At 44.9% G+C, this 17964-nt stretch overlaps 1 pseudogene; it reads right to left on the reverse strand.

Annotated features, from left to right (window-relative positions):
• Window positions 1-17573, reverse strand: part of LOC116365442 (semaphorin-5B-like) — a 32153-nt pseudogene extending 14580 nt beyond the window's left edge.
• Between the last annotated feature and the right edge of the window lie 391 nt (window positions 17574-17964).

A 17964-nucleotide genomic window follows, 5' to 3' on the forward strand; every position in this document is an offset into this window, starting at 1 on the left:
CTATTGTAAACTCTAACAGCCTAGTCTATTGTAAACTCTAATAGCCTAGTCTATTGTAAACTCTAATAGCCTAGTCTATTGTAAACTCTAATAGCCTTGTCTATTGTAAACTCTAATAGCCTTGTCTATTGTAAACTCTAACAGCCTAGTCTATTGTAAACTCTAATAGCCTTGTCTATTGTAAACTCTAACAGCCTAGTCTATTGTAAACTCTAATAGCCTAGTCTATTATAAACTCTAATAGCCTAGTCTATTGTAAACTCTAATAGCCTAGTCTATTGTAAACTCTAATAGCCTAGTCTATTGTAAACTCTAATAGCCTAGTCTATTGTAAACTCTAATAGCCTAGTCTATTGTAAACTCTCTGAAAGCAGAAGAATAGAAGAACAGAACAAACATTGCTGAGGCAACATGTGCTTGTCTGGGAAGCTGACTGGGCTGAGGCAACGTGTGCTTGTCTGGGAAGCTGACTGGGCTGAAGGCATAAAAAAATCCACCTAATGTGTTTAAGTGCTTCAGGATGGTGGAGCTTCCCTTCTAATTAAATTGGTGCTTCCTGTAAAAGATAATTTAATTTCAGCACCTCCGTCTCTCTCCTGCATAGTAACACAATAAAGTAAGCAACAGGAAGCCACCAGTGAAGACTGTAATCTCTCTAACACACACACACACAAACGCACCCAATTTATGGAGTCCAATTCAAAATCCTATTTCCCTTAACCCCAAAACCAACCCTAATCCTAACCCCTCACCCTAACCCTAAAATATCCTTTTTCATTGTGTCCCCACTTGTCTGAATTTTCCTTGTTTTACTATCCTTGTGAGAACTTCTGGTCACACACACCACACACACCACACACACCACACACACACCACACACACACCCACACACACACACACACACACACACACACACACACACTATACTGAGAGGTGACAGTCCTTTGGTTTTCAACTCACTCTCTAGATAAATCCAATCTCTTTTGCCTAATGAGGGAAACCTCTGATAATAGAGGGCAAGGGAGTCCTTGAGTTTCCTCTGAGAACATGTCAACACTGTCTGGTAGTTGGACTCTGCTGCTGGTCTGATACTACTACTTGAGTTTCCTCTGAGAACATGTCAACACTGTCTGGTAGTTGGACTCTGCTGCTGGTCTGATTCTACTACTTGAGTTTCCTCTGGGAACATGTCAACACTGTCTGGTAGTTGGACTCTGCTGCTGGTCTGATTCTACTACTTGAGTTTCCTCTGAGAACATGTCAACACTGTCTGGTAGTTGGACTCTGCTGCTGGTCTGATTCTACTACTTGAGTTTCCTCTGAGAACATGCCAACACTGTCTGGTAGTTGGACTCTGCTGCTGCTGGTCTGATTCTACTACTTGAGTTTCCTCTGAGAACATGTCAACACTGTCTGGTAGTTGGACTCTGCTGCTGGTCTGATTCTACTACTTGAGTTTCCTCTGAGAACATGCTAACACTGTCTGGTAGTTGGACTCTGCTGCTGGTCTGATTCTACTACTTGAGTTTCCTCTGAGAACATGTCAACACTGTCTGGTAGTTGGACTCTGCTGCTGCTGGTCTGATTCTACTACTTGAGTTTCCTCTGAGAACATGTCAACACTGTCTGGTAGTTGGAAGTCTAATGTAAACTCTCTGAAAGCAGAAGAATAGAACTCATCAAGAATAGAACCAACATTGCTGAGTCTACGTGTGCTTGTCTGCTGCTGGTCTGAAGTCTCATGCTACTACTTGTCTTTGTCTAGAGATCCATTTACAACATGTACAATACCTTCTATCAAATATACTGACAGTTTGTTAACATGCTGGAAACATAGAATGAGAGCGGACTCAAACGCGCGTCAGCCCAACTGGAACAAAAAAACGGGAATCAGGTGCTCAAATGAGGGACTTGATAATCCCCAAAAGCTCCAGGAAACATACTCTGACTCTGCTGACGGTCATGACTATTCCACTTTTGGGAAGTCAGTAGCCGTTATGATGTTTGGTACTGAATGATGAATAGTAGACTGTAGCTTCTCTTGTCTTCTTCCTCTACAGTACCTGGAACAGTTGGCCACCTCTACAGTACCTGGAACAGTTGGCCACCTGGATGGTGGGGCCCTTGCAGTTGGAGCCTCCACACTGAGGGACTGGACTGTTACAAGAGCGTGAGCGACACGCGCAACTGGTGCTGGCTCCCTCCCTGTCGTCATGGTTACAGGGTTGCCATGGCGCCCAGGGGCTGAAGCCACCATCCTGGGTCAGGTTCCTTACCTGTGAGCGGGCAGGAGTTCAGCATCAGAAGGGACCAATCAGAGATTGGGTCAGAATGGTGGCTAATGGGGAAAAGTGGTAGGACAAAGGGGAAGGTGGTAGGAGAGAGGGGAAGGTGGTAGGAGAGAGGGGAAGGTGGTAGGAGAGAGGGGAAGGTGGTAGGAGAGAGGGGAAGGTGGTAGGAGAGAGGGGAAGGTGGTAGGAGAGAGGGGAAGGTGGTAGGAGAGAGGGGAAGGTGTGTGGGGAAAGTAAATTAATGTGTGTGTGTGTGTGTGTGTGTGTGTGTGTGTGTGTGTGTGTGTGTGTGTGTGTGTGTGTGTGTGTGTGTGTGTGTGTGTGTGTTTTCCTACATTATCAGGACCCCTAACATTTCACCTGGATGTCCTGAAAAGGTAGGAACACCTGAATTTGTTCAAATGCTATTTTAAGCTTAAAGGTTAGATTCAGGCTTTTGGTGTTATGGTTAGGTTTAGGTTTAAGGGTTTGGTATAAGGTTAGGGTTAGGGTTTTTGGGGTTAAGGTTGGTAGTAGGGTTAGGTTTAGGGGTTAGGGAAAATAGGATTTTTAATGGTCAAACATTTTTACACTCCAAAAAGTTCTGATATTTCATGAAAACAAAATATGTGTATGTTACATATGAGGTGTGTGTGTGTGATACATATGAGGTGTGTGTGTGTGTTACATATGAGGTGTGTGTGTTACATATGATATGAGGTGTGTATGTGTGTGATAGATATGAGGTGTGTGTGTGTGTGTTACATATGAGGTGTGTGTGTGTGTGATACATATGAGGTGTGTGTGTGTTACATATGAGGTGTGTGTGTTACATATGATATGAGGTGTGTATGTGTGTGATAGATATGAGGTGTGTGTGTGTGTGTGTGTTACATATGAGATGTGTGTGTTACATATGATATGAGGTGTGTATGTTACATATGATATGAGGTGTGTATGTGTGTAACATATGAGATGTGTGTGTGTGTTACATAAGAGGTGTGTATGTTACATATGATATGAGGTGTGTGTGTGTATGTTACATATGAGGTGTGTGTGTGATAGATATGATGTGTGTGTGTATGTTACATATGATATGAGGTGTGTGTGTTACATATGAGGTGTGTGTGTGTTACATATGAGGTGTGTGTGTGTGTGTGTTACATATGAGGTGTGTATGTTACATATGATATGAGGTGTGTGTGTGACCCTTACCGGGCACTCAGTGATATTCTGGCTCCACTGGCTCATGTTGGAACTGTCCTCGATGGTGGTGCAACGCTTCTGCTTACGGTCCCAGCCACAGTAGGGGTCTCGGGCATCCAGGCAGTGCCTGTAGGACCCCAGGGCACGAAGACAGCAGTCAGTGGAGAGGGACAGCACTGGAAAAACAGCTCACACCTCAACTCACTCAACAACATGTTAGCGTAAAGCTAGGAAAAGAGCTCTCCCCCAATAGAACCCATACAGTGTCAGACTGGTGCTAGTTGAGGTGTTGACACATCAAGAAGCACTCTGACATACACTCCACTGTAAGGCACTGTGCCATACAACACGCTTCACTGCAGCTAAGTGTTTGTCTGCTCCAGAAAAAACACAAGCTAATTTCAGTCATTAAATCCAGGATTGTTAATGAAAAGAAGTTGTCAAAGACCCCGGGAAGGGAACCCCCTAGCTTAGGAATGCTGTTTGACAATGTGTTTGTGAAAAGGCACAGGTCAGGGCAGCCCATAGAAATAGAAATTGATACAGGACTCTAGTGTTTACCAATTTATAGAGGTAGTAGAAGAAGAACGTGGACTACTTCAAAATGGAGATGGCCTCAATTGGTGCTGCCCGTGCTCTCACAGACGCCATAATGGGACAGATACAATGATGTGATGTCTATCAAGGTTAATGGGCAGCCTCTCTACCATAAGACCCTGTCTGACAGGCACAGGTGAGGACAGCCTCTCTACCATAGGACCTTGTCTGACAGGCACAGGTGAGGACAGCCTCTCTACCGTAGGACCCTGTCTGACAGGCACAGGTGAGGACAGCCTCTCTACCATAAGACTCTGTCTGACAGGCACAGGTGAGGACAGCCTCTCTACCATAAGAATCTGTCTGACAGGCACAGGTGAGGACAGCCTCTCTACCGTAGGACCCTGTCTGACAGGCACAGGTGAGGACAGCCTCTCTACCATAAGACTCTGTCTGACAGGCACAGGTGAGGACAGCCTCTCTACCATAAGACTCTGTCTGACAGGCACAGGTGAGGACAGCCTCTCTACCGTAGGACCCTGTCTGACAGGCACAGGTGAGGACAGCCTCTCTACCGTAGGACCCTGTCTGACAGGCACAGGTGAGGACATCCTTTTAACCATAGGACCCTGTCTGACAGGCACAGGTGAGGACATCCTTTTAACCATAGGACCCTGTCTGACAGGCACAGGTGAGGACATCCTTTTAACCATAGGACCCTGTCTGACAGGCACAGGTGAGGACATCCTTTTAACCATAGGACCCTGTGTGACAGGCACAGGTGAGGACAGCCTCTTTATGTAGGACTCTGTGAGGGGTCCTTCTCTTCCTGGTTGTTTATGTGGCTCCATGAGGCCCAGATGGAGCAGAGACAACAGGTCCTGTTGACCCAGAGCACTCAGTAGGCTGATGTACAGAGCAAGAGGCCAGTGTGTCTGTCTGCCTTGAATTATGGAGCGGAAGAGATAGTGTGTCAACATTGTGGAAGTGTTTCACGGTAAAGTCTAGTATGACTTTTCTTATGACCTATGTAGTGCTTATGAAGACTTTGTGAACGCTCTATAAAGCCTTTTATAGATTGTTTGATTATTTGCTGTCTTTGTATCTCCTGTTCCCTTGTATCTGTGCAAGACAATGTCAGTCCCAAATACCACCCTATTCCCTATATATTACACTACTACCAATCGGCCTTTGTCAAAAGTAGTGCACTATATAGGGAACAGGGTGGCATTTGGGACTAAGCCATCTACAATCTGATGAATGGAATATAACTGCACTAACACCAGCCTACCTAGGACGTATTGGTATTCTGTATAGGGAGCGCGACCAACAAAACACTCCCCTGCAATAAACAGTTGACAGATCAGTTCCTGATAATCAGCAGTAATATCAGTTTAGCAGGCAGCGGGAGAGAGACTATCTAACAACCACCGTGTTCATCACCCTGCTGACGGGCTGGCGGCTACAGACTACAGTAAATAATGGTTGTCTAAGAGGGATGGGAAGGGGGCAGGGGCATGGTCATAGTGTGTGTGTGTGTTACACAAAATGTCTCCACACGCAGTCGGTAACCCTGGTCTGTAGAAACAAAATGTCTCCACATGCGGTCCGTAACCCTGGTCTGTAGAGACAAAATGTCTCCACATGCGGTCCGTAACCCTGGTCTGTAGAGACAAAATGTCTCCACACGCAGATGCCATTCAGAACACAGAGTATAATGAGAGAAAACGTAACCTGGGGGCACACTGGGATTTATGGGGTTGTGAGTGGCTAGGCTAGGTAGTTCCTAACATGGGGTTGGAAGGGAGTGGCTAGGCTAGGTAGTTCCTAACATGGGGTTGGAAGGGAGTGGCTAGGATAGGTAGTTCCTGACATGGGGTTGGAGGGGAGTGGCTAGGATAGGTAGTTCCTAACATGGGGTTGGAAGGGAGTGGCTAGGCTAGGTGGTTCCTGACATGGGGTTGGAAGGGAGTGGCTAGGCTAGGTGGTTCCTGACATGGGGTTGGAAGGGAGTGGCTAGGCTAGGTGGTTCCTGACATGGGGTTGGAAGGGAGTGGCTAGGCTAGGTGGTTCCTGACATGGGGTTGGAAGGGAGTGGCTAGGCTAGGTGGTTCCTGACATGGGGTTGGAAGGGAGTGGCTAGGCTAGGTGGTTCCTGACATGGGGTTGGAAGGGAGTGGCTAAGCTAGATAGTTCCTGACATGGGGTTGGAAGGGAGTGGCTAGGCTAGGTGGTTCCTGACATGGGGTTGGAAGGGAGTGGCTAGGCTAGGTGGTTCTTGACATGGGGTTGGAAGGGAGTGGCTAGGCTAGGTGATTCCTGACATGGGTTTGGAAGGGAGTGGCTAGGCTAGGTGATTCCTGACATGGGTTTGGAAGGGAGTGGCTAGGCTAGGTGATTCCTGACATGGGTTTGGAAGGGAGTGGCTAGGCTAGCTGATTCCTGACATGGGGTTGGAAGGGAGTGGCTAGGCTAGGTGATTCCTGACATGGGTTTGGAAGGGAGTGGCTAGGCTAGGTGATTCCTGACATGGGGTTGGAGGGGAGTGGCTAGGCTAGCTGATTCCTGACATGGGGTTGGAAGGGAGTGGCTAGGCTAGGTGGCTCCTGACATGGGGTTGGAAGGGAGTGGCTAGGCTAGGTGATTCCTGACATGGGGATGGAAGGGAGTGGTTAGGCTAGGTGGTTGCTGACATGGGGTTGGAAGGGAGTGGCTAGGCTCGGTGGTTCTTGACATGGGGTCGGAAGGGAGTGGCTAGGCTGAGTAGTTCCTGACATGGGGTTGGAAGGGAGTGGCTAGGCTAGGTAATTACTGACATGGGGTTGGAATGGAGTGGCTAGGCTAGGTGGTTCCTGACATGGAGTTGGAAGGGAGTGGCTAGGCTAGGTGGTTCCTGACATAGGGTTGGAAGGGAGTGGCTAAGGGGATGATTAGGTGGCCATGAGGGCCAGATTGGATATTTTAGCCAGGACACTGGGATTAACAACCCAACTCTTATGATAAGTGCCATGGGATCTTTAATGACTACAGAGAATCAGGACACCCGTTTAACATACCATCTGAAAAACGGCACCCTACACATGGCAATGTCCCCAATCACTGCCCTGGGGCACTGGGATCTTAGCTTCAGAGACATGGGATACAGGGTGGTATGCCGATGGTTATTACACAGTTAATACACAGGATGATATGTAAAATATGTGGTAAAAGCTAGGGGTAGGACACATGCAATCACCATGACAACTACTTAATCTATTGTAGTAATGGGATGCCTTTCACATTAACATCCATCTATGTCCAGTCAGTTAGGGAGGTGGTCAGTTCACTATCTTTCCCACAACGACAACCCTCTCTCTCCCTCTCTCTTTTCCCCTGACTGTATTTATTTCCTGTGCCCCTCCTTCCTCCTCCCCTCTGACAGGTGAGAGTGATGGATCGCACAGAAAACCTCTGCTGGCACTGCAACACCATCCCAGTCTGCCATTGTACTGGCTCCAGTCTGCAGCCGGAACCAGAGGAAATGAGTTTTAGCACCGGGAGAGGCAGAGGGCAGTGGTCACAAGGAGCTAGCAGGGATCCATCCAACGGCAGAGGTCAAATGTAATTACAGGGAGCCTCAGCTGGATTGGTTACTTACAGATGTGGCCAGATGTTGACACACTGCACTTTACAAAAGAAGAGCGACTGAGCAGAATGAGCTGTTCTTACCCTGCAGGCACCTGCAACTTACCACAGGTGAGATAAATTACACAGTAAATGAGAAGCATTGCCTCCAACCAAGTTAATTAGAATTTTGAATAATTTAGTCTAGGCCAATCATTTTTTTTAGTCTAGGCCAATCATTTTTTTTAGTCTAGGCCAATCATTTTTTTTAGTCTAGGCCAATCATTTTTTTTCAATATATCATGCATTGGTGCCAATATATCTGACTGCATCTGTACAGTATAAACAGGGGGTAATGACATGGCAGATTAAGTATGGTGTTATTCATGAATGAATGACTGGCAAATGCTGTTCGGCTGATACTGAATGAATAAAAGCACCTGCTAAATGGCATATATTATAAATGAATGTACATATTAAATAATGATATGCTAATATGTATTAAACATATCACTGTGTATGTATGGTGAGGTGTCATGCCATTGGCTGTTAGAGGTGGACAGGATGTGGAACCTATGGAAGCTACAGGAGTGTAAGAAACATTATATATCAGTAGTCATTATAGTCATAACACCACCATTCTTCATACTGTACAGTAAGGTGTGATATTATTATAGTCATAACACCACCATTCTTCATACTGTACAGTAAGGTGTGATATCATTATAGTCATAACACCACCATTCTTCATACTGTACAGTAAGGTGTGATATTATTATAGTCATAACACCACCATTCTTCATACTGTACAGTAAGGTGTGATATCATTATAGTCATAACACCACCATTCTTCATACTGTACAGTAAGGTGTGATATCATTATAGTCATAACACCACCATTCTTCATACTGTACAGTAAGGTGTGATATCATTATAGTCATAACACCACCATTCTTCATACTGTACAGTAAGGTCTGATATTATTATAGTCATAACACCACCATTCTTCATACTGTACAGTAAGGTGTGATATCATTATAGTCATGTCTCAGCCTCCAGTATTTATGCTGCAGTAGTTTATGTGTCGGGGGGCTAGGGTCAGTTTGTTATATCTGGAGTACTTCTCCTGTCCTATTCGGTGTCCTGTGTGAATCTAAGTGTGCGTTCTCTAATTCTCTCCTTCTCTCTTTCTTTCTCTCTCTCGGAGGACCTGAGCCCTAGGACCATGCCCCAGGATTACCTGACATGATGACTCCTTGCTGTCCCCAGTCCACCTGGCCGTGCTGCTGCTCCAGTTTCAACTGTTCTGCCTTATTATTATACGACCATGCTGGTCATTTATGAACATTTGAACATCTTGGCCATGTTCTGTTATAATCTCCACCCGGCACAGCCAGAAGACGACTGGCCACACCACATAGCCTGGTTCCTCTCTAGGTTTCTTCCTAGGTTTTGGCCTTTCTAGGGAGTTTTTCCTAGCCACCGTGCTTCTACACCTGCATTGCTTGCTGTTTGGGGTTTTAGGCTGAGTTTCTGTACAGCACTTTGAGATATCAGCTGATGTACGAAGGGCTATATAAATACATTTGATTTGATTTAGTCATAACACCACCATTCTTCATACTGTACAGTAAGGTGTGATATCATTATAGTGATAACACCACCATTCTTCATACTGTACAGTAAGGTGTGATATCATTATAGTGATAACACCACCATTCTTCATACTGTACAGTAAGGTGTGATATCATAGTCATAACACCACCATTCTTCATACTGTACAGTAAGGTGTGATATCATTATAGTGATAACACCACCATTCTTCATACTGTACAGTAAGGTGTGATATCATTATAGTGATAACACCACCATTCTTCATACTGTACAGTAAGGTTTGATATCATTATAGTGATAACACCACCATTCTTCATACTGTACAGTAAGGTGTGATATCATTATAGTGATAACACCACCATTCTTCATACTGTACAGTAAGGTGTGATATCATTATAGTGATAACACCACCATTCTTCATACTGTACAGTAAGGTGTGATATCATTATAGTCATAACACCACCATTCTTCATACTGTACAGTAAGGTGTGATATCATTATAGTGATAACACCACCATTCTTCATACTGTACAGTAAGGTGTGATATCATTATAGTTATAACACCACCATTCTTCATACTGTACAGTAAGGTGTGATATCATTGGGTGTCTGAGGTTCTATGGAAGCTACGGAGGGCTGTGGGGTGGAGGAGACCTCATATATCAGTAGTCATAACAGTAATAATGTCACCATTCCTGCACGTGACTACTTCCTGTCTGGATCAGTCAGACCCTGCTAGGCTGGAGGACAGAACATTTGGCTTCTTTCCAATTAACTGTCACTAAGATGATTAGCTTCAGGTAGAATACTGATACAATATTATTGTTATCTTCTGGACTTTGCCCTCACCAGTAGATACATCCACTTTCCAGAACAAGAAGTGTACAGGAAGTAGTTTATAAACTAAGACACTTCGTAAACATTGCAAAGGCAGGTTTGATTGAACTGCAGCCGTATAAGTGGTGGGGTATTGAAGAGGGTTTGTGGGAGTGGTCTTCTTACCGTTCAGTTTTGGAGCTGGAGCATCTTTCCAGTGGGATCTTCAGCACCCTGTCGCTAAGCCCCACAAACAACGACCTATCGCTGTGGAGGATTTGAAGGCTCTTGATTGGCTCGCTTTCGCCCTCGGGGAGGAGCCTCATCTCTTCCAGGTAACACCCCCGCATGCTCTTATTGGTCGTGGAGAGGGCCTTCAGGATGGTGCCGTATTCTTATTGGACAAACAGACAAAATGAGACATCTAGCTTCCGTTTCCCTCCCTCCCTCCCTCCCTTCCTGTTCACTCACCAGTGCCGATGTACATGACGTGGTAGAGGGTGTCTCGGCCCTGCACGATGTCCACCACCAGCTTGGAGAAGCGGATGTTGTCCTGGTACAGGAGGGGGTCGGTGGAGACGGGCTGCACCACGTCAGACATGAGGAAGAGACGCTGGGCGTCCTGCAGGCTGCGCTCCGTCTGGTTCTCCCCTGGACCTCGCTCCTCCAGGGTATCACACTGAGGGGGCAGACAGGGGGAAGGACAACTTTTTGATTTGCTTTTTCCCAAATGTTTTTCCTAAATTATACTAATTTATTTTGCAATAAACCAGAGTTCACAAGGTGGAGCCTAGGAGCTTGATGAAAGGCTCATTTGAGTCATTGACCAGTGGAATCAGGTGTGATGAAAGGCTCATTTGAGTCATCGACTAGTGGAATTAGGTGTGCTTGTTCAGACATACGTGAAACATCTTGGTCCCTGAGTAGAGGGCTGGGAAACAGTGAAAGAAGGAATCTAGTAGAAGACCAGACAGTAGACTTTGCATCGTTCCCTACCTGGAAGTTGGGGATGGGGTTGGGGGTGGAGAGCCAGCTTGTACGAGGGTTCTCCTGGTAACGGAACGGTCCGTTGAAAGCCTGGGTGATGGCGCTGAGGTTGAAAGCACACACAGCCGACGCAGAGATGCTGTTCCTGTTCGGAAGAGAGGGACATAAAGACGTCAGGAAACCGTGACTCAGAGGCCATGGCAGTGAACCAATCGATACGGTTTTTAACGGTGAGCGAGCGTTGTGCCCTTTCCTTTTCACTGAGGATCAAATGTGTTGGTTGCACCTCGACTCGCGTTGGTTGAGCGCCGGCCACTTTTTGTTCAATCCAATCCATCAAATGTATCTATAAAACCCTTTGTACAGACATCAGCAGGACGAATACAGCAGCCTATTTGATACAGGAAACCACTGTTCATAAAGAACTGAATGGATGCGTAAGACCTACTTATGTTCTTAGTTCAAAAGAGAGCTTAATGACGTCTACAGTATACAGAGACATTTATCTATCAATTATAATAGTTATCATCACTATGAATATAAGGTACAATATGGCACATAATTGGATAATGACAGGATAATGACAGGATAATGACATGATAATGATGTTTGATGATCTCCCAGTGCTGGCACAGACTTGTCTTTCTTTCCTATAGACCTGTGCTCCCATCTCATCTTAAACAATCCTTACAGTCATTCAAACCTCTTAGCTGCAACACAGACAAAGGTATTCACTGGTAAAAGGAGGGAAAGGGTAAGTAGAAAAGGACTACGAAAAGGAACTGCAACCGAAACACAAGGCAAAACTCATAGTAATAGAATCTACAGAACATTCAAGTCAATGATGTCATAATGGGTGGACTGGCAGCCACTGCGAGTTCACCGGTGTAACAGTCAAATTGCCAGGGTCAAAGGTTCCAAACCCTTTCTATAGATTCTATTTATATGGTAAAACCCTCTGAATCGGAGAAGATCCAGGACACACCACGTCTTCATCACTAAGGTCTTTCAGAGTGGTTCCTGTTATCTCTGGAGGATACCTGAGATCACTATCGTTTCAATGCCGTGCAGCCTGTCTTTTGTCTGTGCGACTGGGATAAGATGTCTTTCTCAATACCTCAGAGTTTACAAGCCTTTTAGCTCTGCCCTGGGTGAGTCCAAAATGGACCTCAGACAGAAGAGTGCTTGTGCCAGTAATATGGGCCCAAATTGATGCTACCGCTCTCTCTCAATAGGACCATTAGTACAGGTATGAAAGGAACCACTGGGGTACTGTACTGTATCTGACTGTACTGTAGCTGACTGTACCGTATCTGACTGTACTGTAGCTGACTGTACTGTATCTGACTGTACTGTATCTGACTGTACTGTAGCTGACTGTGCCATATCTGACTGTACTGTAGCTGACTGTACTGTATCTGACTGTACTGTAGCTGACTGTACTGTAGCTGACTGTACTGTATCTGACTGTACTGTATCTGACTGTACTGTAGCAGACAGTCCTGTATCAGACTGTACTGTATCTGACTGTATCTGACTGTACTGTAGCAGACAGTCCTGTAACAGACTGTACTGTATCTGACTGTACTGTAGCTGACTGTACTGTAGCAGGCTGTACTGTAGCTGACTGTACCGTATCTGACTGTACTGTAGCTGACTGTACTGTATCTGACTGTACTGTAGCTGACTGTACTGTAGCTGACTGTACTGTATCAGACTGTACTGTATCAGACTGTACTGTATCAGACTGTACTGTATCTGACTGTACTGTATCTGACTGTATTGTAGCTGACTGTACTGCATCAGACTGTACTGTATCTGACTGTACTGTAGCTGACTGTACTGCATCAGACTGTACTGTATCAGGCTGTACTGTATCTGACTGTACTGTAGCTGACTGTACTGTATCAGACTGTACTGTATCAGACTGTACTGTAGCTGACTGTACTGTAGCTGACTGTACTGTAGCTGACTGTACTGTGGCTGGCTGTAGCTGACTGTACTATAGCTGGCTGTAGCTGACTGTACTGTATCTGACTGTACTATAGCTGGCTATAGCTGACTGTACTGTAGCTGACTGTACTGTAGCTGGCTGTAGCTGACTGTACTGTATCAGACAGTCCTGTATCAGACTGTACCGTAGCTGACTGTACTGTATCAGACTGTACTGTAGCTGACTGTACTGTAGCTGGCTGTAGCTGACTGTACTGTGGCTGACTGTACTGCAGTGTGTAGGTTTACATCATGTTAATAACAGGGTCTAGGAGGAGAGGTAGATGGGTTTAGAAGCCTACCACACTAATATAGTGTGTTATAACTACTGGTACTGAGTCTATTAGAGAGGGGTTCTGAACAGACCAATGAGAAGGAACATGGGACTATAGGCTGGCAGAGAGGGGATTCTGGGTGTTGGTTCTGAACAGACCAATGATAAGGCACAAGGCACTGGCAGGGAGGAGATTCTGGACTAGATATGATGCTTTGGGCTATGCACAGAGTAGGACCGTCAGAGAGAGAGAGAGAGAGAGAGAGACAGACTTATGTGCTCACTGCCCACAAAATGAGGTGGAAACTGAGCTGCACTTCCTAACCTCCTGCCCAATGTATGACCATATTAGAGAGACATATTTCCCTCAGATTACACAGATCCACAAAGAATTCGAAAACAAATCCAATTTTGAAAAACTCCCATATCTACTGGGTGAAATTCCACAGTGTGCCATCACAGCAGCAAGATTTGTGACCTGTTGCCACGAGAAAAGGGCAACCAGTGAAGAACAAACACCATTGTAAATACAACCCATATTTATGCTTATTTATTTTATCTTGTGTCCTTTAGCCATTTGTACATTGTTAGAACACTGTATATATATATAATATGACATTTGTAATGTCTTTACTGTTTTGAAACTTCTGTATGTGTAATGTTTACTGTTAATTTTTGTTGTTTTTCACTTTATATATTCACTTTGTATGTTGTCTACCTCACTTGCTTTGGCAATGTTAACCCATGTTTCCCATGCCAATAAAGCCCTTGAATTGAATTGAATTGAATTGAATTGGAGAGAGAGAGAGAGAGAGAGAGAGAGAGAGAGAGAGAGAGAGAGAGAGATAGACAGAGAGAGAGAGATAGAGACAGAGAGAGAGAGAGAGAGAGATAGAGATAGACACAGAGAGAGAGAGAGAGAGAGAGAGAGAGATAGACACAGAGAGAGAGAGATAGACACAGAGAGAGAGAGAGAGAGAGAGAGAGAGAGAGAGAGAGAGAGAGAGAGACACAGAGAGAGAGAGAGAGAGAGAGAGAGAGAGAGAGAGAGAGAGAGAGAGAGAGAGAGAGAGACTCAGTGAGCATAGCCTTGCTATTGAGAAAGGCCGCCGTAGGCAGACATGGCTCTCAAGAGAAGACAGGCTATGTGCTCACTGCCCACAAAATGAGGTGGAAACTGAGCTGCACTTCCTAACCTCCTGCCCAATGTATGACCATATTAGAGAGACATATTTCCCTCAGATTACACAGATCCACAAAGAATTCGAAAACAAATCCAATTTTGAAAAACTCCCATATCTACTGGGTGAAATTCCACAGTGTGCCATCACAGCAGCAAGATTTGTGACCTGTTGCCACGAGAAAAGGGCAACCAGTGAAGAACAAACACCATTGTAAATACAACCCATATTTATGCTTATTTATTTTATCTTGTGTCCTTTAGCCATTTGTACATTGTTAGAACACTGTATATATATAATATGACATTTGTAATGTCTTTACTGTTTTGAAACTTCTGTATGTGTAATGTTTACTGTTAATTTTTGTTGTTTTTCACTTTATATATTCACTTTATATATTATCTACCTCACTTGCTTTGGCAATGTTAACACATGTTTCCCATGCCAATAAAGCCCTTGAATTGAATTGAATTGACAGACAGACAGACAGACAGACAGACAGACAGACAGACAGACAGACAGACAGACAGACAGCAACCCAAAACCTGACAGGGTTAACTAACACAAATGGTTCTCCGCAATCGATTTCCACAAGCCTTTGAGTTTGAAAACTATTTAAGTGTTTCACACAGAAATGTTCTTAAGTGGTTATCCTCCAACACCATTCTTCTTCCTTGCGGACTAAAGCGTCTCTCCCAGACAAGGTTCTGCTCTGTCGCTAAGCCAAGGGCACCAACACAGACAGAGACGGGAGAAGAAAAGACTGGAGAAGTGATTTTCACTTCCGTCCTCTCAGCATTTGTCCAAACAGCTTAAAATGTGTAAAATGCTTCTTAGCATCTGTAAAACCTTCAGCCTCAACAGGATGCTGTTAGCGCAATGTGTAAATAAATTGACTAAAACAAAGTAGGACTGGATAGATGGAGAATAAAGGTGTGTGTAAGTGAGCTTGTGCGTCTGTTGTGTGTGTGTGTGTGTGTGTGGCTACTAAATTATGCTCATTCACTCATTGGGGCTGTTTTAAAGGTCCTCCTTGTTCTTTTGCAGATGTGTGTCTATGTGTGTGTGTGTGTGTGTGTGCGTGGCTTTACTATCCTTGTGGGACCAGAAGTTCTGCAGATGTGTGTGTGTGTGTGTGTGTGTGTGCGCCTGCATCTATACATGTATATATATACAGTACCAGTCAGTAGTTGGGACACACCTACTCATTCCAGGGTGTTTTTTTTTATTTTTTTATTTTACCTTTATTTAACTAGGCAAGTCAGTTAAGAACAAATTCTTATTTTCAATGGAGGCCTAGGAACAGTGGGTTAACTGCCTGTTCAAGGGCAGAACGACAGATTTTGTACCTTGTCAGCTCGGGGATTTGAACTTGCAACCTTTCGGTTACTAGTCCAATGCTCTAACCACTAGGCTACACTGCCGCCCCTACCGTATTTGTACTATTGTATACATTGTAGAATAATAGTGGAGACATCAACACTATGAAATAACACATATGGAATCATGTAGTAACCAAAAAAGTGTTAAACAAATATTTTCTATTTGAGATTCTTCAAAGTAGCCTTGATGACAGCTTTGCAATGTAGAAAATAGTCCAAATAATGATAAACCCTTGAATGAGTAGGTGTCCAAACTACTGACTGGTTCTGTACATGTAAAAGTGCCTGTGTGTGTATGACTGACAATGTGTGTGTTCATTTTATGTGTGTGTGTGTGTATGTGCGTCTGTGTGTAGGTGTGTGTGTGTGCGCGTGTGTCACTCACACGTTGGTGGTGAAGATGCCGTAGATGAGGTCCTGTTCGGGCAGATAGAAGGTGCTCTGTAGCTCGTTATAGTAGAAGGGGATCTCTCCTGACCGCGAACAGTTCAACCGCGCCTTCATGAACGTAGTCCAAGTGTCCTCCAATAGGAAGCGACCGCCCACGTCGTTCTTACAGACCCGGGCGACTCGGGAGAACACGGTGCGACCGCAGTCGTGTTCGACTGCATTCTCTCTCAGGAAGAAATAGGTGAAGAGACCCACCTCGTAGACTGAGATAAAGTGAGGGTCTGGAGGAGAGAGGGAAGGAGGGAGGGGAGGAGGGGAAGAAGAAGAAGGGAGAAGGGGAGGGTGAGAGGGAGGGGAGAAGACAGGAATAGAGAAAGAGAGGGAGGGAAGGTGTAAGTTAGGCATGAGATATGGTATTTCAGCTCCAAACGGCTGATGCAGCAGCAGGAATGTGAGCAGTGATGTTCTTGGCATGGAATCAGTAGTTTTCTCTTCCTTACACTTTCCTATTACCATTAGGACTCATCCTCTAGGATTCCTTTCCCGTTACAACATAAGGAGTGCCTCTAGCCAGTTACAGTTGGCTGTTCAGTAATGTATTGGCATTGACATAGAATTGCTAGAATGCAAATACCCCATCAAGTCATGTTCCCTGATGGGTGGGACCGGCAGCCATATTGAATGTACCCATAACCAGGAAGCAAAGCAGGAAGTACAGTCATGATCCAATTGTAATTCTATTCCCACACTATTAGACAAAATAGTTCCAAAAGAGTTATTCGGCTGTCCCTATAGGATAACCCTTTTTGGTTCTAGGTAGAACCCTTCTGGGTTTTACCTAGAGCCCAAAAGGGTTCTACCTGGAACCAGAAAAGGTTCTACCTGGAACCATAAGGGTTCTACCTAGAGCCCAAAAGGGTTCTACCTGGAACTGAAAAGGTTCTACCTGGAACCAAAAGGGTTCTCTTTTTTTCAAAGAGTGTATGGTACACAAGAGTGTTTACCGTTGAGCCATTTGGAGTTGTACTGGGCTGTTCGCAGCGGCGGCATGTTACCAAGGCTACGGTAGATGACGGGGGTCACGACCCGAGAAGGTCGATGACAGTGGCGGCGTAGAGTTCGCCCTTCTCTGTTACCATGGCAGTGGAGTTGTGACGCGGGTCGTAGGGGCATCTCGCCACCCCGTTCACCGTGTCCATCACCCGACTGATGTTTCCTATCTGGAAGAGGATGGAAGAAGGGTGAGGATAGAGGGTGTTTAGATAGAGGTATTTCCAGATGTCCATACTAGGATCCTAAACAGCAGGAACAGGCCACTCCATTCAGCTAAGGGATGATTTTTGTCGGAGCGGATGTCAGGGGCCCGGAACATAATTATTATCATGTTTACACTGTAAATAGACCACAACTAAGCCGAAAAATATCTTGTATTTGAAATAACAATCCCTTCATACATTGATTACATTGAGACACAATCATGTCTCCTCTTTTACTCGTGGGTGGAATACTGGAGAACAGATTTCTTCCGGTTTTTCCGCAGACACCTGCTATATAGTATGCATGGCCAAAACATTACTTCTTCTATACTGAACAAAATAGAAACGCAACATGGAAAGTGTTGGTCCCATGTTTCATCTGCTGAAATAAAAGATCCCAGAAATGTTCTATACGCACAAAAAGCTTATCTCTCAAATTTTGGCCACAAATTTGTT

The sequence above is a fragment of the Oncorhynchus kisutch genome, unplaced genomic scaffold, assembly GCF_002021735.2.
Source record: "Oncorhynchus kisutch isolate 150728-3 unplaced genomic scaffold, Okis_V2 scaffold1238, whole genome shotgun sequence".
Classification (NCBI taxonomy): domain Eukaryota; kingdom Metazoa; phylum Chordata; class Actinopteri; order Salmoniformes; family Salmonidae; genus Oncorhynchus; species Oncorhynchus kisutch.